At 42.2% G+C, this 20,692-nt stretch overlaps 1 protein-coding gene across 1 annotated transcript in view; it reads left to right on the forward strand.

Annotated features, from left to right (window-relative positions):
- The first annotated feature begins 9,952 nt into the window (after nucleotides 1–9,952).
- Nucleotides 9,953–20,692, forward strand: part of FRMD4B (FERM domain containing 4B) — a 325,403-nt gene continuing 314,663 nt past the window's right edge. Inside the window, exon 1 of the mRNA XM_057705042.1 lies at nucleotides 9,953–10,362. The gene's annotated coding sequence lies outside the window, so the exon portion shown is untranslated. The remainder of the gene's footprint in view (nucleotides 10,363–20,692) is intronic.

Here is a 20,692-nt window from a genome sequence, read left to right on the forward strand (position 1 = left end):
GAGATAAACAGCCTGCAATTCCTGTTAACAGAGTCTACAAGATTGCTTTATAATGAGGAAGGCAATTGACAAGATCATTTAAAAAGAAGTAATGTGGCGAACGCATCCAGAGGCTATGTTTTCTAATAAAAAGCTTGCTTTCGATGACATGTAATATTTAGCAGAGCACTTTCTCTGTGTTTATTTTTCCCCAAATAGCAGCAGCTTCCAATTGCTAGTTCCCTACCTCAATTCAGATAATTTCCCAAGGATTCAAAAGTCAAGGATGCTGCTGAATTTTAGAGTTAGTGGTATCCAACCACCCTATTTTACAAAGAAAGGATCTGAGGCTCAGGAATGTTGAATGACTTGCCCAAGGTCATAAAATAATTTGTAACATTACCAAGACAAGAACACCCTTCTCTGAAAATTCCAGTCAATGTTTCTTGCCTTTCGTGAGCTCGCACCTCCATTTTGCACAGATTGCTCATTAAAGGAAGCATCTTACGAATTTCAACCAATACTGCCCTTCAGTACAGCTCATCACATTTATCTGGGTAGACTTTGCCCCCCAAGGGACATTTGGCAATGTCTGGAAACATTTTGGTTATCACAACCTGTGGCAAAGTGTCTACTGGCATCTAGGGGGTACAGACCAGGGATGCAGCTAAACATCCTAGAATGCAAAGGAAAACTTCCACAGCACAGAATCAGCCAACCAGAATGTCAGTAGTGCCGCATCTGAGAAGCTTTGTCCTGAGTTTTGGTGTTGTCTTCCTCACTAGACTTCCACGTCAGTGAGAGCTGGGGCTTTCCTGAATTACTCTTATCTGGGCAACTGGCGTTCAGTGCGTTCTCAGTACTTAATGGCTGAATTTAATTTCATGGTAAGTGACAATGAAAGATGAAAATTCCTTCAAAAAGTGGTAATGAGAAGCAGAAGAGCTGCAGCAAGCCAATGATTACTTCCAACATTAAGGTGGAGACATTTAAAAATAATGGCTCTTCATCCTTTTGGGAGTGTAAAATAACCCATGAGAATCTCACAAGAGTTTTGGATGCTTTCTTCCTAAAAATACCATTCATAACACATTTTCCATACAATAGCATCAATGATATACTAGAGAGGTCAAGGGTTCTGGATCTAGAAGACATGTAGAATATTTTCTACTCTTCCTTTTTCTCTGGATAGTATAGTAAGCTACTGGGTCATCACTGGGTTGCCATTTTATTTTTCCAATAAAATTGTATCTCACTTTAAATATTTTTAAATAATATGATTCAAGTACTGGAAATGGCCTTCAGAGTCATCTCATGAAATGAACAAGTAAAATGTAGAATATGAGACAGCATTTTAAAAAATGAGCTGGATCCCTGTCCATTAACTTGGATTACTTTTTTTAAAAACTTGTTATTTAAATGAAACACACAGGCTATGGTACCTTTCACGTGCTATGATATCATGTATGTAAATTTAAAAACACAGATAACACTAAACAGTACTATATAATAGTCATAGAAACATATATCTATGTGGAAATTTGGAAGGATTCATACAAAATTCAGGATGGTAGTTGCTTCTGGAAAGTTAGAGATAAGAATAAGACTAGGAAGGGGAGGCAAGGAGAATATCACTTTTCTTGAAAGGCTTATTTCTTCTGATTAAAAACAAAGGACAATGGGCAAAAAATGCTAAAGTGTCCAATCCTGATGGGTAGCTGAAGGGATGTTTGTTTTTGGTTTTTTTTTTTTTATAAATTTATTTATTTATTTATTTTTGGCTGTGTTGGGTGTTTGCTGCTGTGCACGGGCTTTCTCTAGTCGCAGTGAGTGGGGACTAGTCTTTTTTTTTTTTTAAGTGAGTATTTATTGGAGATAAATGCATTCACTTTTAGGTTACATAAATAAAGGTTTAGTTTTTCTTTTATATTTAATTATATTTTACTTGGAATAATTTCAAACATAGAAAATATGTAATTTGGAATATTTTCAAACATAAAAATAGGTAAGAATAGTAAAAATAATGTACATATAATCCGTACCTATGATCCCACTTGCTTACTTTTTACTAAATTTACTTTATTATCCTTACTTCCACCCCCAACCCCCGGGACTAGTCTTCATTGCAGTGTGCAGGCTTCTCACTGCAGTGGCGTCTCTTGTTGCCGAGCCCAGGCTCTAGGTGCTCAGGCTTCAGTAGTCGTGGCTCATGGGCTTAGTTGCTCTGCAGCATCATGTGGGATCTTCCCGGATCGGGGTTTGAACCTGCGACCCTTGCATTGGCAGGCGGACTGCTAACCTCTGCGCCACCAGAGAAGCCCAGGATGTTTGTTATATTCCAAACTATTCTATATTTTAAAAAAATTTCTAAAAGAGGAAGAAACATCTCAGATGTATAATGGAGGTTTTCAGTTACTGAAACACTTAGAAAGAGAACCCCACGCCTTCAAAGTGTACTGGGTTCCTTACAAGTTTACTGTGTATTATGTTTGCTTTGGCAAAATAAGCAAACTGCCCTGAAATGCTTTGCATGCATGGCTTCGTTTTTACAGTGACTGATTCACAAGTGTATTTTTCTTTTCCTGCCCACCTAGTTCTTATTCATGGTAGAGAAGTCAACATGGATCCTCTTAAATATTTTAGTTTTTTACTACCTTTGGACAGGTTTAATAAAGAGATGAAGGAAGAGGGCCCGTAGGAGAATAGAAAGGCAGAAAGTTTTCTTAGTACATGAATGGAAGTAGATGTATACTGGTCTCATAAATGTTAGAACCAATTTAGGTTATGTGATCACGTGACTGACAAACCATTTATTGCAAATTATGTGCTCCAAAGCCAGTGCATGTCATCATCATAATTTTTTTAAACAATGTACATTTGAAATCACGTAATTAGGAACCTCATTTAAATCTCAGCGAGAAAATAGAAGCAGATGTTTGTAACGGAAAAGCCCTACGCTAGAAGCCAAGCGGCCAAGATTCTACTTCCTGCTCTACTATTAATAGCCACGTGCCCCTGGGCAAGTCCATTTCACTCTCTGAGCCTCAGTTTCCTGATCTGCAAAATGAGGGGGCTGGAATGGATCAACAGTCACAAACCGGAGGCCCTTGAGTCACATCAGGCCTGCAGATATGTCTTTGTTTGCCAAAGTGTTTAAAATGGTTTCAAACTAGTTGTCAGCATTTAGTAATTGAGAGATTTTAATAAAAATCCAGAATCCTAACTTTTCTTGGAAAGCAAATCTGGCAACACTACTTCTCAACAATGGGGTGTTACTGAGTATTGAGGGCCTTTGTAGACAGGGTATATGCTTTCCAATTTGCTATAGTCTCCACTATTCCCTATTGTCATACACTTGACCCATTGCACTCATTTATGTTCTTGCCTGGCCCCTCAAAGCTTTGAATTTGTAACCCATGCACCAAAAGTTCTCTAAATTCCTTCAAATCTTATCATTTCTTGATGCTAAGAAAAAAGGGGTTGCAGCAAGACAACAAGATCTGCAAACTGAAGCAAGCATAATGAAAACTGAAGCAATGCCACCACCAAACTGAAAGAGCCCTTCTATTCACTTCTGGAGTGGGGAGGGAAACCATGTTGAGCTATTGGAAATGTTTTCCCCTGTTTAATTTTTAAAGGAAATCATGAAATTATGAATTTTTGATGAAATAATTCTAACAGTATGAAAAGCCTCATTATTAAAGGGTGACATGTTTACACAAAATTAACATGTTTAGAATAACATTTTAAAAATCCCCTTTTAGAAATAATGGAATAACGTCAAATTGTATAGCCTGAACTTTTAATCTTTCCTCCAAATACACTCAGGTACATCCACATACAGATCCAGATGTTTATATTAAAATATCCAAGTTTTAACCACCAGTGACCTAGAAAACACCATACAGGCCAAAACACATGCCAGTTTGCAACCTCTCCAGTGACAAAGAGTCATTTCCAAAATCATTACCAAATGATCTACTCTAACAAGATTGGGATTATTGTGATTAGGTAACATGGCTGCAAAATTGCTAAGGATCATTTGTTTTATTTCCCAAGAACTGTCCTTGCCCTTTGGGAAGAAAGATGATATTCTCTGAACAATCTGATTCAAGATTCCCCTGGACCCCAGCGCTCATGCTAGTCAAGAAGCTGGACTGCAGGGCTGGCCTCTCTCCAAGGTATTTCAGCCAGTGAAATGCCTAAACAACATTATTAAATAGCTTTTTCACATGTAAAAAGGGCTTAGTGATATACCCAGGAAAGACAGTTATGCATACATCATTGTAAGGTTCTCATTCGAGCGTATCGCTTCTATAATCTGGAATGGAGGGCATGTAGGGTTAGCCTAATGACACAAGTTGACAGTCACAACTAATTATCAGCAACAGCTTCATACTAGGTTGAACTCTATAAAATTGCTGATACTTGAGTTTTAACCACAACAAGGCAATTTCCTACGATTTAACCTAATATTAACCTGTGTTTAAATTATAACCACTTGGGACTTCCCTGGTGGTACAGTGGTTGAGAATCCGCCTGCCAATGCAAGGGACACGAGTTCAATTCCTGGTTCGGGAAGATCCCACATGCCACGGAGCAACTAAGCCCGTGCACCACAACTGCTACTGAGCCTGTGTGCTGGAGCCCGAGGGCCACAACTACTGAGTCCATGTGCCACAGCTACTGAAGCCTGCGTACCTAGAGCCCGTGCTCTGCAACAAGAGGCCACAGCAATGAGAAGCCTGTGCACCACAAGGAAGACCCAAGGCAGCCAATAAATAAAATAAATAAATAAATTTTAAAATATAAATAAATAAGTATAACCATTTAAGGTTTCTTATTTTTTAATTTCAGGGCATCATATTTAGTACACTTAAAGTACTTATTTATGTTGACTTACATCATGTGACATATTCAAAGATTGGAGACCATGACTTCATATGTTTGTGCTACATTTGATTGTAAAAACACAACAGCCTTTGTTAGGTTAGTGAAAGGAGAGGCTTTCGTTTCACCTCAGTGTCTGTGAAAAGGCCCTGAGGTTAAATGGAAAGATGAGGCATCAATTACAATAAGCACTCCCCACGGAAGCATGAAGTAACAGGTCATCCTTTTGTTATTTACCTGTGTGTTAAGGGCCTTCAGGGGCAGAGTGTGTCCAGGGCTTACACAGAAATGCATGACACGTGGTATCTTTTAAAAGGGGGCAAAGTAACGTGGAGTGTATCAAGAGATGGCTGTTATTCTCATTAATGGGGTTCTTGGTTGTCTATTGACTGCACAACAATTGACCTTGAACAGACTGGCTGTAACAAGTATGGTTGTTGGTGTGGATAATATTTCTGAGATTTAATTTTTTAAGTCCCTACGGAGAACCCAGAAAACAGTGCCATCTACCCAAGTCATTACACGCATAACAATATTATCAAAAAAAAGGCTGGATCTCCTGTCGTGGAGGAAGACCTCCATTCTGTGTCAGAAAGACCTGGGATCAAACCTTACCTCCTGACTTGCCAGCTGTGTAATCTTCAGCAAATCCTTTCACTTCTCTGGTCTTCAAGTTTCCTCATGTGTAGAATGGCGAGAACAGGATGCTGACTTTTGTAGGGTTACAATCTAAAGGAGACCACATCTATAATGTACTTAACAAACATGAGCATGTGTTTTTCTTATTATAAGTTAATAAACATTTACCCACTCACAAGCTTTTAGCCACCAAATATGCAAGCAGTATATACGTTCTTTTCCCAAATCTGGGTTATCCACAGGAAATCTTTGGAAAGCACAAAGTTGCTGAAGCTAAGAGGACTCGGTACTGCAGGAATAGTATATTTGTTGTAATGCCAAAACTTGTCCGATAAGTATATATCTACCACTAGCACAAACAAATACATAATACATACATACATAAACCTGTTTTAATTTGGAAATAAAATATTTATGAAGCATGTTTTTATTAATTCAGAGGCTAAATCTCATGATACACATAACAAAACAAATTCCTTTATACTGCACAAAACAGAGCTAAAGGGCTTGAAAGTGGGAGTCCAGGGAATTTCTAGCACCATCTTGTATCAAAAAGCTCAACCTTCAACATTCTATTATGTTCAGAGCAATAGGTGGGGCCCTCATTGTCAACTGAAAAGTCTCCATTTCAGGACAGAATTGTTTCCTCTTTTTGCTTACTGCTGTCATTTTGTTCATATGTCTTTGTCTCATTTTGCATTTCTGAAAGTCAAGACCCGTTTGTTTTATCTCGATTGTTGCAATATTTCTACATGGTGCCCAATCCAGCATTAAATAGTCACTAGTCATTCAAAAAGTTCAGGAGTTGTTAGCTGTTTTTCCTCTGGGTGTGGTTCTTCCAGCCAAGCCCATAGCAGAGATCATAGATGGGCTGTCCATTTGGATTTAGCCTGCAGACATGTTTCATTTTGTGTACAGAATATTCTGAAATTTTTAGCTGGTGTCAAGATTTTTTAAACATTGGGAGATTTCATGCCAAAACCCAGATTTCCAGCTTTGGTTGAAAAATCAAAACATCTGATCAATTAGATCCACATTCCCACATGGCAGCAGCGTGCCAGGAATGACAGTGGCTGTGTCTTTTAGAAGGGGAGAATGCATTCTCCACTTTGCCATAGTCCCCACCATTCCCCATGGCTTCACACCTGTCTAGTTCACTGATTTGTAACTTACCTGAACCCTGGGTTTGTCGCTGCTGAGAAGTTCTCTCGATTCTTCACACTTATAGTCTCTGGGGCTTTACTGCTTTGTCCATATTCTGTTTCAGGCTTCTGATCATGCTCTCCCATAACTGAAACATTTTCTTTCAGGAAAGCAGCGTGGAAGTGCTGCCTCCTTCATGAAGCTCTTTCTCTTTTTCCTTGCCCAAATGAGGAAATTTGAATTTCTCTTATAAGCATCACTTTTCACCTTGCCTACAGGTAAAGAAAGCACTTGCCCATGGTAAGCACTCAAAACACTGTAGCCTTATTATTACAGCTATTCATGTTTGCATCTTTTCTTCCAGATTGTAAACTCCTTGCTAGCGTGAAGGATTTTGTTTTATTCATCTTTAGACCTCGATTAGAGTGATTTGTACAAAATTGGTGCTTAATAAATGTGCATTGAATTAAATAGAAATACACACAGAGAGTTGGGTTTATAACAAGAATTTAGTAAATTAGGATGGAAAAAAAAAATCTGTGCGCCAAGGAGGTCGGATGGGCAGCAAATGGTGTGGGGGAAGGGCAAAGCCGTGCTTCTCATTCACTACAGAATAACAGAAAAGCTTGTTAAAAATACAAATTTCTGGTCCATGAGCCTTCTGGAGCTGAGGTCTAGGAGTCGGAGGTTTGATCAAGCTCTGCAGGTAGTTCCCACGCATACCAACATCACAGTAGTTCTCAATTGTGACTGTAATTAATTTCACCTATGGAGCCTAACTCCACTTTCAGAGATTCTAATGTATATAATTCTTTTCAGTGTTAAAAACAACACAAAACCCTTCCGCTTTAATATGCATCCAGAGTTGACAATTCTGTACTAGGGTAAGAATACATTTAAAAAGTTTTCTTTATTCTATTGCTATGTCTTTTATTTAGCTGTTTCTGGTATTTTATAAATATTGATTAATCAGAAGTTTAAAGTTGGAAAGAAAGTTACCCCCACTTTAACAAGATGAGCTAATATTTATTAAACATTTACCATGGGTTAGGCACTATTAAAAATGCCTTCTATACATTACCTAATTCAGTCTTTACAACAACCTTATAAGGTCGGTATTATTATTATCCCTGTTTTAGGTTGAGTAATTAGAAAAGCTGGGCTTTAAACCCAGAGAGAACAGCCCTGGAGCTCCCATTGTCAAGCCAGAGCTCTTTTGCACCAAGGAAATCCAGTAAACATCCCACATCTTCCAGAAAATTCTTCTGGACTCCTCTGACCCAGATCAACCTTACTGACAACTTTCATATTGCATTTTCCACGCTCTAGTCTGTGTTCAGTTTTCTCCTCCAAACATACACCGAGCACTTTTTACATGCTCAGGCTTACCCTCTTCATCTCCCCTGCGTGGCTCTGCTTTGCCCCGCACTCTCTGTGGTTCTCTAGTGACTATCTCACATGTACTGGCTTCCTCATCAAAGAAATCATGTGCATTTATGAGGGCCGAGCAAGCATTAGTCTCTGCGCTGCCCCTGTACCTGGCGTCCTTAGGTGGCTGTTCCCATTGAATAGACAGTATTGCAAAGTGGTTAGGGAGTCCTCAGATCTGAGTTTAAAGATAGGCGTGACCACTTTCTAGATTTATATTCTTGGGAGGATCAGTTAAACTCCCTGAGCCTCAGCTTCCTCCTCTGCAAAATGGGGACGCTTTCATTCAGCTGACAACGAATGATCTGTTGCAGTGCTCCAGGGGCTGAACTAGGCAAACACAGACCCTGGCTTCTTGGCGCTTGCGGGCCAACCCCTTTCTCCCAGGAGAACAAAATGAAATGATACCAAAAGAAGTGCTTCCTTATCTCAGGTCAGGGGGGCATGTAATAGACACTCAATAAATGTTAGCTATTCATTCAATATCTTGTATTTAATTAAAAGTAAGCAGTCCATTTGACACCAGAAGAAAATTTAATTAAACCTCGCACTGCACAGATACAATATTATACATCACTCCACCTCAAGCCTTTTCTGATTTTGCTTTCCATTTCATGTCAGTAGCAGCTATGCCAGGACCCTGGAAATCAAGACAGCCCTCTCTCCCCGCCGCCATCCCATCTTTTTCTGTAGGCTGGTGATCAGTCAGAATAAGAAGGAGAAGGAGAAGAGGAAAAGGAAGAGGAGGAGGAGAATGAGAAATGCCAATACCAGGGTTACAGAAACTATAGTCTCTTTCAAATATTGACAGTGGATAAACCAACTAAACATTCACCAAAATATAGAGCTGTATAATCGTGTAATCACAAGGTAATTATTTTTCAAAATGGATTTAGTTTTAAAAATGAATTCAGTCATATTGTATAGAGTAGTGGGTATGGTAATAGGATACACATTTAAAGCTGTTTGGGAAATATTTTCTCTCCGCCCTGTCAGTGTACCTCTGGGACTCTACTTGCCAACCCAATTGGAGATAATAGGAAAATCTCAATGGCTCCTTCACCAATGGCTCTCCTTTCTTCCTCTCCTTCTCCCCTTTGCCATAGTATACTCAGCATCAGATCAAGTTGGCACCTCTGTCCTGTCACTTATTAGCGATTTGCAGTTAACCCCTCTCCCTCCTTTCAACTGTAAAGAAAGCTCAACAAACACTCCTGAATCACAGAACTGTTCTGCCTGGTATTGGATAGACGTTCTCTTTTCCCCTTTTCTTTATCTGTCTCTGCCTCTCTGTGTTTTTTTCTCTGTCTTTGTCTCTCTGTCTCTCTTTTCTCTTTCTCTATACTCTCTCTCCTTTCTCCCTCCCTCCCTTCTTTCCTTCCTTCTTATTTCTTTCTTTCAAGAGCAGAAACACCAGTTTGTGGGAATCTCAAATTAAGTCATTAGCCAAATCCAGTCCCATCCTTGGCTAGATTCTGTGTCTCCCGCAGCCGCCGGTGTCTCGTTCCCTTTATTCTAAGGGCAGCCGAGTCTTGGGATGCTTGAAGCCTGGGAGGCGGAATCAAGTCCCTCCCAGCGCTTTTGAGTCGGAGGGAGGGATGATAAGCGCGGGCTGGTGACCCCCTCCCTTTCCCCGACCCCAGCAGCGCCAGCCGCTCCGCGCCCCTTGGCACCAGTGTCTTTTCTCTGTCAGGAAGGCGAGCCCAGCCCGCAGCCGCGCGGCGGGGGCCGAGGGCGCCCCCTCCCTTCCTCCCTCTCCCCCTCCCCTTCCTCCCCACCCGATACAATGACTGGGCCGGAACAGCGCATCAGCCGAGTCTCATTGGCGGCTGCCTCCCCAGCCCCCGGAGAGGCGGCGGGCGGCGGCAGCTGGGGAGAGAGGAGCCCAGAGCCGGGGCTGACAGCGAGAGGAGGCAGGCAGGACGGAAGGACTGCAGGACGCGAGGAAGGCGGCCCGGGGCGCAGCTTTAAGTGTGGATCAAAGCGAGGACGCGCGGCGAGCGGCGGCGGGGGCGACGAGCGGCCCCGGGCCGGGGGATGCGGCGGGAGCTGGCTGCCCTGCGAGCCCGGGAGTCGGGCTGCGCGGCTCACGTGCTGAGCAGGAGCTTGGGCAGAGAGGAGGAGGAGAAGGAGGAAGGCAGCCGCCGGGCAAGGCGCTGCGCAGAGCGGAGTTGCGGGGCTGGCGCAGAGCTGGGTGCCCAGGTCCCGGGCGGTTAGCAGCCGAGACAATAAAGTAGCGCTCGACAGCCAGCCGAGCACCCGAGGCTGGAAGCGGCAGAGCAGGTAGGTGGACGACTGCCCCGGGTGCCCCGAGCGCGCAGCCGGGGGCAACAGTGCGACAGCGGAGCTTCCCGTGCGTCCCGGGCGCAGCGCGCGCATTTGGAGACCCCCAGTGCGGGTGCAGGTCCCGGGCGCTCCTGCGGGCAGGAAACCCCGCCCCGCCGCTCCCCGGCTGCCTGCACCCTCCGCCGGAGTCCCTGGGGCACTTGGCGCGGCGCTTTGGTCGCTTTGGTGGTGTGGAGACAGGAAGTTTGGCGGTTACAGGGCGTTGGCGCTGGTGGGGTTTGCAGACACGCCGCCAGGGACTGTGTGCTTTGGTTTCCGCGCGTTCGTGGGAGGTGGGGAGAAATGCTGATGAATCCCAGATCCGGCTGCCCAGAGATAGTTTCAAAAGGCGGCGAGGGGAGTGGAGGGGGGAAATCCCTTGCACTGGATACTAAGGGTTTGGGCTGGCTGCCCTTTGCAGATAGGTGTGTCTGATCCTAGCCGCTCCTATGTTGAGGTGGCTGTATGCGGGTGGATCGCTCTCTGTTTTCTGGAGCATTTCACTTTTTACTTTCATCTGGGAAGGGAAAAACAAAGATGATATTTTGGGAAATGCCATTCGATTGGGACTAGGAGATAAACTCTTCCTTTGAATTGAATGACCTGTGCCCCGAACGATACTACTGAGCAGTGCCTGGTCTTGTTCACAAAAGGGGTGAGAGCTCGTATTAAACCTTCCCTGGGTCTGGGAAAGCCGCCGCAGGAGGAGGTCTCTCTTGTTCTCCTTTGTGTGGCCGCTTCCTTCCAGATGTGAGAGGGTTGGGCGCTCCTGGGTGGGGTAATAATTATCCTGAACATTCCTGCGATCTGCTAGGACTTGTAAACATACCAGAGCCAACTCCTCTGAACTTTGCGAACCGACTTGGTCTGTTTGCTGGTACCCAGACGGCTGCGTCCGGAAGGTGGCCCCTTGGGGGGGAAAAAGACCCCGGAGTGCTGACAGCCGCAGGCTTTCCCCGAAAGGTGGTTGATCCTTCAGGATTAGCTAGCGGTTGCCCCAGAAACTTGTCAACTCATTTGGAGGTTGGGTACAAGATTTTAGCGCAATCCCCGGCGTGCCGTTTCCTGTCCTAGAGAGAATGGGTTTGTGGAGCTTCCATATCAAACGTCTGCAGAGGAAGAGAAGAAGCTTCGCCTTACTTAACCTCACCAGGCTGCTCTTTGATCTCTCATACACATACTGTTACGAATGGTGGTTGAGAGCTTATTATGTGACAGGCACCTCAAAAGGCAGTTTGGGGGCATCATAAATAGCCCATGGAGTGGTAAACTGAGCCCTAGAGGGAGGTTAAGTAACCTGCCCTAAGTTACACTGATGATTTTTGGTTTACATGAGGTCTGTTTCCAGATGACAGGCTCTTAACCCTAACAGCGCCTCTAAAAAGGCTGTACTGTACTGGCGTGGATACATGATGAAGCAGAAACAATTACAGTCATAATAACAATAACTACCTCCGATGTTTTTCATAAGAGTAAAACAGATGATGTTTAAAAGCGTGTCTGAACCAAGGTAAGCACTCAGGATATATTTTGGTCTCTAAATATCGTAAACCAGGTGATGGGTATATTGATGATTCTATGATTCTTCCTTCTTTTCTGAATATCTGAAAAATTTGAAATAAAGAGTAAATGTAAGTGTGTGTGCGCGCACACACACACACACACACTCACCTGTACCTTTTGAACAGAGCTTATTACCTGAAAGAGGGCCAGAAGAATTCACGCAATTCAGAGAACTTCTTGAAGAGAAGAGGTTTATCATTTCCTCATGACATCTGCAGGTATTAATTAACACTTCATTTGCTTCAGTTTAGTAATGCAGGTGGAATGCATATGAACACTGTGATGACAGAAAATGAAGAAATCTACCTAAAGTACCATCATAGTGAGGTCTGATTTTCACGATCACTGGGAAAGTTCTCAGAAGTCACTTCTCTTGGGCGTGCAAGTGATTGTCTTAAACTTCACTTGGTTTTGAAATGAATAATGGTTTTGAATTTCCATTTAAGTGGCAAGAAAGTTAGTGGGCTTCTCAAACAGACAAATTGCACTGGAGGCTGACAAGCCAGATAAGTGTGGGAGGAGTTAACTTCACAGCACTCCAGAGTGGAAATGCAGAGTTTTCTCAGGACTGTTTACTTGACTGGCCTCTATTTCCAGCAAGCCTGAGAATCTGAGCTCTCCATTTGATTCCACAGATTTAATCAAGACTCTGCAGTGCTTTTGAGCAGACAAAAAGGAAGTTTTGGCTAACTGACAATACAAATAAGGTACATGGAAAACAGTTAAAAATACCCTGTCTTGTCCAGCCTGCAGTAATTGTCTGAAACAGGAACTCTTCATAGTTATGTTACACACATTACACACATAAGTGAAGGCATCAGCCTTATTATTCTGCAAGGGAATTTCTCTCTGTCTCTCCCCCTCTTTTCCTCCCTCCCCTACTTACTCCTTCTCTCTCCCTCCCTCCCTCCCTCTAAATCTGCCCCAGAGATCTGATTTTATCATGAAGGCACTATTTTTACATACTCAGCAAGGGCTGAGGTTCCCTGAAATTATTAGCTTCAACCTATAGATAAATAAATCATGTAACTCAGCTCATCAGCAGGACTTGGGTGTCTGTTTCCTTACTTAGATATCTCTTCTCTCTCGTTAGACGTGGTTTTTGTTTTGTTTTAGAAGACAACGTATCTTTTTTTTTTTTTTTTTGGTAATTCATTTATTTCTAGGTCATTAAGATTTTTTTTCTCCTCTTCTGGTAAATGTGTGACCTGTGTGGTCAGAGAGAAATGGTAAAATAGCAGTTTTCTATTGCTAGATGCTTGATTTAGGGGCCAAACCCCCTATTTCCTTCAATAACATTAAAATTATCGTGTCATTTTTAAAAATCTCATTCTTGCTGGTGAAATCCGTTTTTAAGCTAATCTCATAAAGCAGTGTTTTTCAAAGTGAAGGTCATGAAATCAATTTAGTGGGTCGCACCAGTATTTTTTTTCAAGTATTATAGGACAGAAAATATCAGCATCATCATATATTAGTAAAGGTTCTGTAGTTTCATGATACTTTGGGTCAGTCCTATATCTGAGTCTGTGTGCATGCTCTGGGTTGCAAGATAAAATGTAATTCATACTGTGGGTTGCTGTCAAAAAGTTCAAAAGTGACTGCCACAGGGTGTGTTTGTATAAGTGGCAAACACCCAATTTAAATGGAATTATAGATATATAGATATAGATATCTCCCATATATACAGGTTAAATTTTCTAAAAGGTACATAGGTAGGACTGACTTCAAGAACATCTTGCTCAGGGCTGAACAAGACTTTAGGATCTGATTCTTTTCATCTCCAGCTCTGCCTTTCCCTTCCTTCCTTTTGGTTCGTTGCTGGGTGGCAAGACTGTAGTAGTTGCCAGTTTACACAATTCCAGGTTCGAATCCAACAAAAACAGCATAAACCCTTCTTCTCCAGTTGTTGAGCAAAAAGTCTCAACACCAGTTCTGATCAGCCCAATTGACTTGGTTGGAGGAATTCCCTTTGCCCTAGTGGTGCAGTCCTGCTCAGGCCATATGGACCATGGACGCTGGAGGCCTCGACCTCCGGATGAATACAGCTGCTGGAAAAGAGGCAGATGGATGCCAGCAAGTCGAATAAGTGTTCACCACAATTTTCAAGTGCCTAACTCACTGTAGGCTGATTTCTGTTCTCTTGGATGCCCAAAATGATGGAGGACGAACTGAATCATATTCAGGCACATAGGTTATCAATATGCTTTCTCATGTGTGTAAGGAAAGGGTTAGCTGTCACTTTTACCATGGTCAATATTAGGACTTGGAGATCAAAATGCAGAGCAGGTCAAATTGGTGGTTTCTGCACTTCCCAGTGACACGGAGGGAAAAAGGCAGATATATTGATTTAAAACTCACTATAGACCCTTCGTCTCTTTTTTGCATCTATGTGCAAATCTTAGAAGGCAATTATTTTAATCAATGTGTAGTGCAAATGTGGTGAAAGTAGTTACTTAAGTAGTGTCTTCACACGAATTATTTGAAGAGTATACCTCCTTAAGGCCCAAGGCCAATGAGTTCTCAGCTCTGCAGCTCTTCAGCTTGGAGGCATTTATCTGGGTCTATGTTGCTTCGCCCCTGGGGGTGTGCTGCTTTTAATTGTCCTTTGTCACTATGTACAATTATCCAGTGGGAAGGGGACCCTAATTGTATGTGGCTGTGAGGATAACGTTTACTCCCAGCAGAGGATCCCTGGAAGTCGGGTGATCATGCTGGCTTGCCCGGGTCAATCCTGGTTAATGTCTGTGCCTCCAGTTTGAACGATAAATTACATGGTCACTTCACCTATAAAGGCTATTTTAGAGGGCCATGATTAGGGGTCTTTTTAATAGATTAAATTATAAAGAACTTCTCTCATCAGGCAAGATTAAATGATATTTAAGGATGTGTGCTTATGTGGCAGAAATATTATAAAGGAAAACAAAAAAGTGAATGCCATAAGGTCACCATAGTGCGGTGGGTCTCAACCAGGGGTGATTTTGCCCCTCTGGGACCATTTTTCAATGTCTAGAGAAATTGTTAGCTGTTGCCAGTTGGGGGAGGGTGCTAATGGAATCTAGTGGGTAGAGACCAGGGATGCTGGTAAACATCTTACCATGCACAGGACAACCCCTGCAACAAAGAATTACCCAGCTCCAAATGTACATAGTACTGAGGTTGAGAAACCCCTGGACAGTGGTTACATTTGAGGAGGAGGGAGGGAAAGTGTTTAGGAGTTTCTGGGGCAGCACGGTGATGGATACAATGGCTTTTCACTTGGAGATAATTATGGAGCTGTACACTTATATTTTGTTCACCTTTTTATGTATGTTATACTTAAAAATTTTTTTAAGATTAAAAAAAATAAAGTTCTTCACATAATTGGAGGGTGAAACTCCTGATGCCGGCTAGCAACTTGTTCAGATATAAAGACTCAGTAAATAATAGTAGAACTAATGATAACAAGAGCCGCTCACCTGTGCTGGGAATTACTCTGCCAAGGTTATGTAACATTTGTCAAATTGGCAGAGTCTGTGTGTTGACCAGTCTTTTACAGAAAAGCAGGGTAGGCTGTGGTTATAAACGCTGGCTCTCAAGTCAGATGACCTGCCATCAAATCCAAGTGCACCGCTTACTAAATGTGTAAGTGACTTAACCTTTTCTGTGCTGTTTCCTCATCTCTAAAATGGGGAGAATAAGAGTTCCTACCTCAGTGGGTGGTTATGAGGATAAAATAAAATTAAGTATTTCACATAGTGCCTGCTACATATTCCATATTCCATAAATGTTAACTTTTTCCTAGCTTTGTGGAGGCTAGGAAGAAGTAGTAATAGCATTTATTGAACACTATGTACCACATTTCAGTCTAAGCATTTTTCAGCTATTGTTTCCTTTATTCTTACAAATCCTGTGATCTGGGTAGTATGGTCATTTTTGTTGTTATCACTCCCATTTTACAGATAAGGAAAACTGAGATAATGAAATTAGGAAGTAACAGAGGCTTAATTGCAACCCCAAGTCATTTTGACTCCAGAGCCTCTGCTCTCATTTATTATGTTATATTGTTAGACTTGGAAGGGAGCTTTGAGGTCAACTAACCTTCAAAAATGAGCCCCAAAGATGGGATGTGACTTGGCAAGTTCTTTAGGCATGGTGTAGGGTCAGAACTGAGGTTTTTCTGCCTCCCAGAACCATCTATATTTTGAGGACACATGCACCCATCTCACAGGGCGACGGTGCTGGGTGGAAGCAGGCATGGACCAGGAACGTTAGATCTGGTGTTGGGGAGATGTCTTCTAATCCAGCTACAAAAAGTCTAGTGCTGTGTTACTGGGGTAGGTGAACCCCTGGTGAATATGAGTTAATTTTAGATGATAGATGGAGAATAATTTTACTTTAGTGATTATTTATTTTAATGTGCACCCCTCCCAATTTTTTTTCACTCAGACCTTCAGATTTTATTAAATAATAGATTTCTTTCTGCCTTGCCAAATAAACCATTAACAGACAATATTATTGCTTAGGGTGAGGCTAGCAAGACACAGCGTCAATGTAAAATCACTGAAAAATATAATGGTGAAAGCTACTAAGGGTAAGATGTGAATGACCGAAGTTCGGGAAATACGGGACCAGAGCAGCGTTTTTTGCAGCTCTGTGCACAGGAATCAGCTGGGAATCAGATTCTGATTTAGTAGATTTGGGGCGGAGCCTGAGAGTCTGCGTTTCTAACATGCTCTCAGATGATGCCGATGGCGCTGCTCTATGGACCACACTTTGCCTAGGAAGGGATCGAAGAATCTAGGAGATTATTGGACATGTGCTGGATGCCTTGGAGGATTCAAAGAAATGTGAAATACAATGAGATATCATCTCACACCTGTCAGAGTGGCTGTCATCAAAAACTCTTCAAATGACAAATGTTGGCAAGCATATGGAGAAAAGGGTAGGTTGTGGTTATAAACGCTGGCTCTCAAGTCTAAAAAGCAGAAATGCCAGAGAGGGTGTGTAGAAAAGGGAAACCTCCTACACTGTTGGTGGGAATGTAAATTGGTGCAGCTCCTGTGGAAAACATTATGGAGATTTCTCAAAACACTGAAAATAAAACCACCAAAAGATCCAGCAATTCCACTCCCGGGTATGTATCTGAAAAAAACAAAAACACTAATTTGAAAGGATACTTGCACCCCAATGTTCATAGCAGCATTATTTACAATTGCCAAGATATGGAATCGTCCTAAATGTCCATCAACAGATGAATGGATAAAGATGAGATACACATACACACACACACGCACACACACACAATGGACTACTGCTTAGTCATAAAAAGTGAAATTTTGCCATTTCCAACAACATGGATGGACTTGGAGGGTATTATGCTAATTGAAATAAGATAGAGAGAGAAAGACATATTGTATAACATATGTAGAATCTTAAAAAAGAAGGCAAACTGGTGAATATAACAAAAAAGAAACAGACTCACAAATATAGAGTAACACATTAGCGGTTACCAGTGAGGAGAGTGAAGGAGGAAGGGGCAAAATAGGGGTAGAGGATTAAGAGGTACAAATTATTAGGTGTCAAATAAATAAGATACAAGGATATGTTGTAAAACACAGGGAACATAGCCAGTATTTTATAATAACTATAAATGGAGCATAACTTTTAAAAATTGTGGATCACTATATAGTATGCCTGTAACTTGTATATCAACTATACTTCAAAAAAAAAAAAGAAGAAGAAATGTAAGGGAATCCCGTTTCCAGAAGCTTAAGCTGGTTGGAGAGAGATGTGAATGAACGTGGGTGGTAAACTCCCCCATCAAGAGAAAGTGTAAACTCCCCTGTCCATAGAAGACACCAAAGGAGAGGTACAGGGACAGTGATCTGCCTCAGAGCTGCCCCAGCAGGGTAGCAGGAGGGGGTGGGGTTTCACTTTGGCCTGAAAGATTTGTAGCAGCAAGTGGAGAGTTCCCAGACAGGCTTGATGAGCAGGAGGAAGGGTACAAGGCACAGGGAAGACTCCAAAAAAATGCCTGCACCTGCAAAGTGGAGATTTCAGGAACAATCTGATCAACACACTGAAACATTCACTTCGGATAACCTCCCTCTTCAAAGAACAAGCCCCATTGCCCGGTCGTAATAGACCCCATTTGCTGAGTCCCTATAAGTGCCAGCCACTTGCCAAACGCTTTCCAGGCAGTATATATTTCATTCCATCTCCACCATGAACCACAATAGCTCACACTTCACGGCAGTGAAAACAGAGGCTTGGAGAGGCTGCATCACTGTTCTGAACCACAGAGCTGGTTAGTGACAGACGTGGAATTCAAAGTCAACCGAGTCTGTGCTCTTGGACATCACACTCAGCTCTCTCTCCAGAGAGCATGCCTCACCAGAGATTCTAATGGCTCATTTTGTTTCAGGGGAGAATATTGCCCCGTAAAACAGATCCTGAACCCTCAGCCAAAGATGATAATATTCCTTTCTGCCTTGCTGAATAAACTACGACCAGACTGGAGTGTTCAGCATTGTGACCGTCTATGAGAAAGAAGTTCAAAACTGCCCCCCCCGTCCCATCCCCCACTCCTGCAAATAAACACTGAATGTTTTGTTGCAATGAGAAGGCGCTTTCCTTTGGAAATCACCGAGTAGCCTAGAGAGACAGTTATTGGAAATAATTATGCCTCTGCCACAGCATGGGGCCCTTCACGGCCCCTCCTGATTCAAAAGGTCTTTCTGGAATACCAGCATCCATCTTGCAGCTGGTGCTTATAACACCCGACAGCGTCCGTAGGGAACCCAACGATGGATGAAGCCTGAGGATTGTTTTCTGACTTCCCTTGTTGCACCTGACTGAGCCCATCCCATCAATTCAGTCCTCGCAAAAGAGCAGGGGGACCATATGTGACCTTAATGGGAGGCACGAATCACAGAGCCAGCTCTGGCCCTGGTTCATCCAAGTGTAATACTCTGGCAGGGCTCTGCCAGATGAAGGAGGAGCTGGGGACAAAGGGGTGTGGTGACCCTGGGTGGAGCGTCAGACAAGGCTGAGTTCTGATCACAACCAGCAGCAGACTGACCTGAGCCATGTTAATTACCTCTCTGGATTTGTGGAGTGGGGGATGCTATTTACAGTATGAACCACCAGAAGGGCATGCAGACCTTCAAATCTTATTAAAGATTTGCACTTTATCCATAGCCGTTGCGCTATTCTCACTGTAACTTTCCAAAAAAGAGGCTCAGAGAACACACTAGGGGTTACCAGTGTGCAGAGGGGTGGGGAAGGTAGCCAGTACATTTTTAGACTGTGTTTTTATTTTTTATTTCTATTTTTGGTGGTGCCACACGGCTTGCAGGTTCTTAATTCCCTGACCAGGGATTGAACCTGGGCCTTCAGCAATGAACGTGGGGAGTCCTAACCACTGGACTGCCAGGGAATTCCCCAGCCAATATTTTATAATAACTTTGAATATAATCTATAAAAATATTGAATCACTATGTTGTACACCTGAAACTGAGATAATATTTAAATTAACTATACGTTTTTAAAAATCTCAGATAAATAAATGCATTTAAAAGAGCTTTATTGGTAGTGTGTTGGTGGAACTTTTCAGTAAAATTATTTGCTGTGCAGTAAAAATGATCCTCAGTGTAACTTGTATCAAGTAACTTTTCAGTATTTAAACAAATCTTGAAACATTACGACAGTGTGACTTCTTTGATAAATCAGGAAAGTTAAGGGTATTTGAGGCCATTACAAATGAACTGATTGCATCCATTTAAATGTGCAAGTTGAAATGCAGGACCCTGATTAAGTAATGAAAACCATGTGCCCTTAGACTGGGACCAGAGAGCCCAGTCCCAGTGGGGCCGTAAGACTCAAACTGAGGACATATCATGGTAATTTGCTCCAACTGTGTTAAATTAATTCAATTTGTATTTTGAAGAGAAAAAAAGGAGCGTGCTGTTTTATATACCTCCCTGTGCCTAATCTAGCTGTAGTTTCACTGCCTAAAAGAATGGGCTGTCCAGTTTACTAGAGGTCAAAAGTTTGATTCAAGCAAATTAAGAGTAAGAAAGTATTTTTGCAATGATTCAACTGCTTTAAACAGTTCAAGCCATGAGTGTTTCTTGATGTAGTTTCTAGCACTGAGCTTAATTACACTTGGCAAAGCATACTGGAAAACTATCATTGGTCCTTTTTAGATGTCAGAGAAAAGTAGTGAAAATGATAAAGATAAAGTGTATTTAAAAATTGACAGTTTACCAGCAAGTATTCATACTATTGGATAGATTCTTTCACTCTGTAATAAGAGGGGGAAATGTACTTTGCCTTCTTTCAGAGTATACACTGCAAACTACCCCTCCCCCATTTCATTTATAAAGCATTGTCAAAGAATAAGAAATTTGTTTCACTAAAGTGATTTTTCCAGGTGATTAAAGCTTACCTCTGCCCACCTACATTATTTCTTTGCTTGAACTGTTTCTGATGGAAACATGACATGTTTCTTTACCTTTTTACATGGCGTTTATAAATGTGGTTAGAGATTTCCTTGACCTGGGCTCTTCATGATAAACATCACTTTACCTTCCGTGCCATCATCCTGTTACTCTTTGACAGCTGATTTGTGTGGCGGATGAGTGCCTCTGTGTAAATAATCACATATTTTTATTCTTTTGTAGGTAGCATTATTCCTAAAAATAGGGCTCATCTGAGTAGTTAGCAAATCCCAGGCAGGGTGCGA

This window comes from Hippopotamus amphibius, chromosome 13 (assembly GCF_030028045.1).
Source record: "Hippopotamus amphibius kiboko isolate mHipAmp2 chromosome 13, mHipAmp2.hap2, whole genome shotgun sequence".
Classification (NCBI taxonomy): Eukaryota; Metazoa; Chordata; class Mammalia; order Artiodactyla; family Hippopotamidae; genus Hippopotamus; species Hippopotamus amphibius.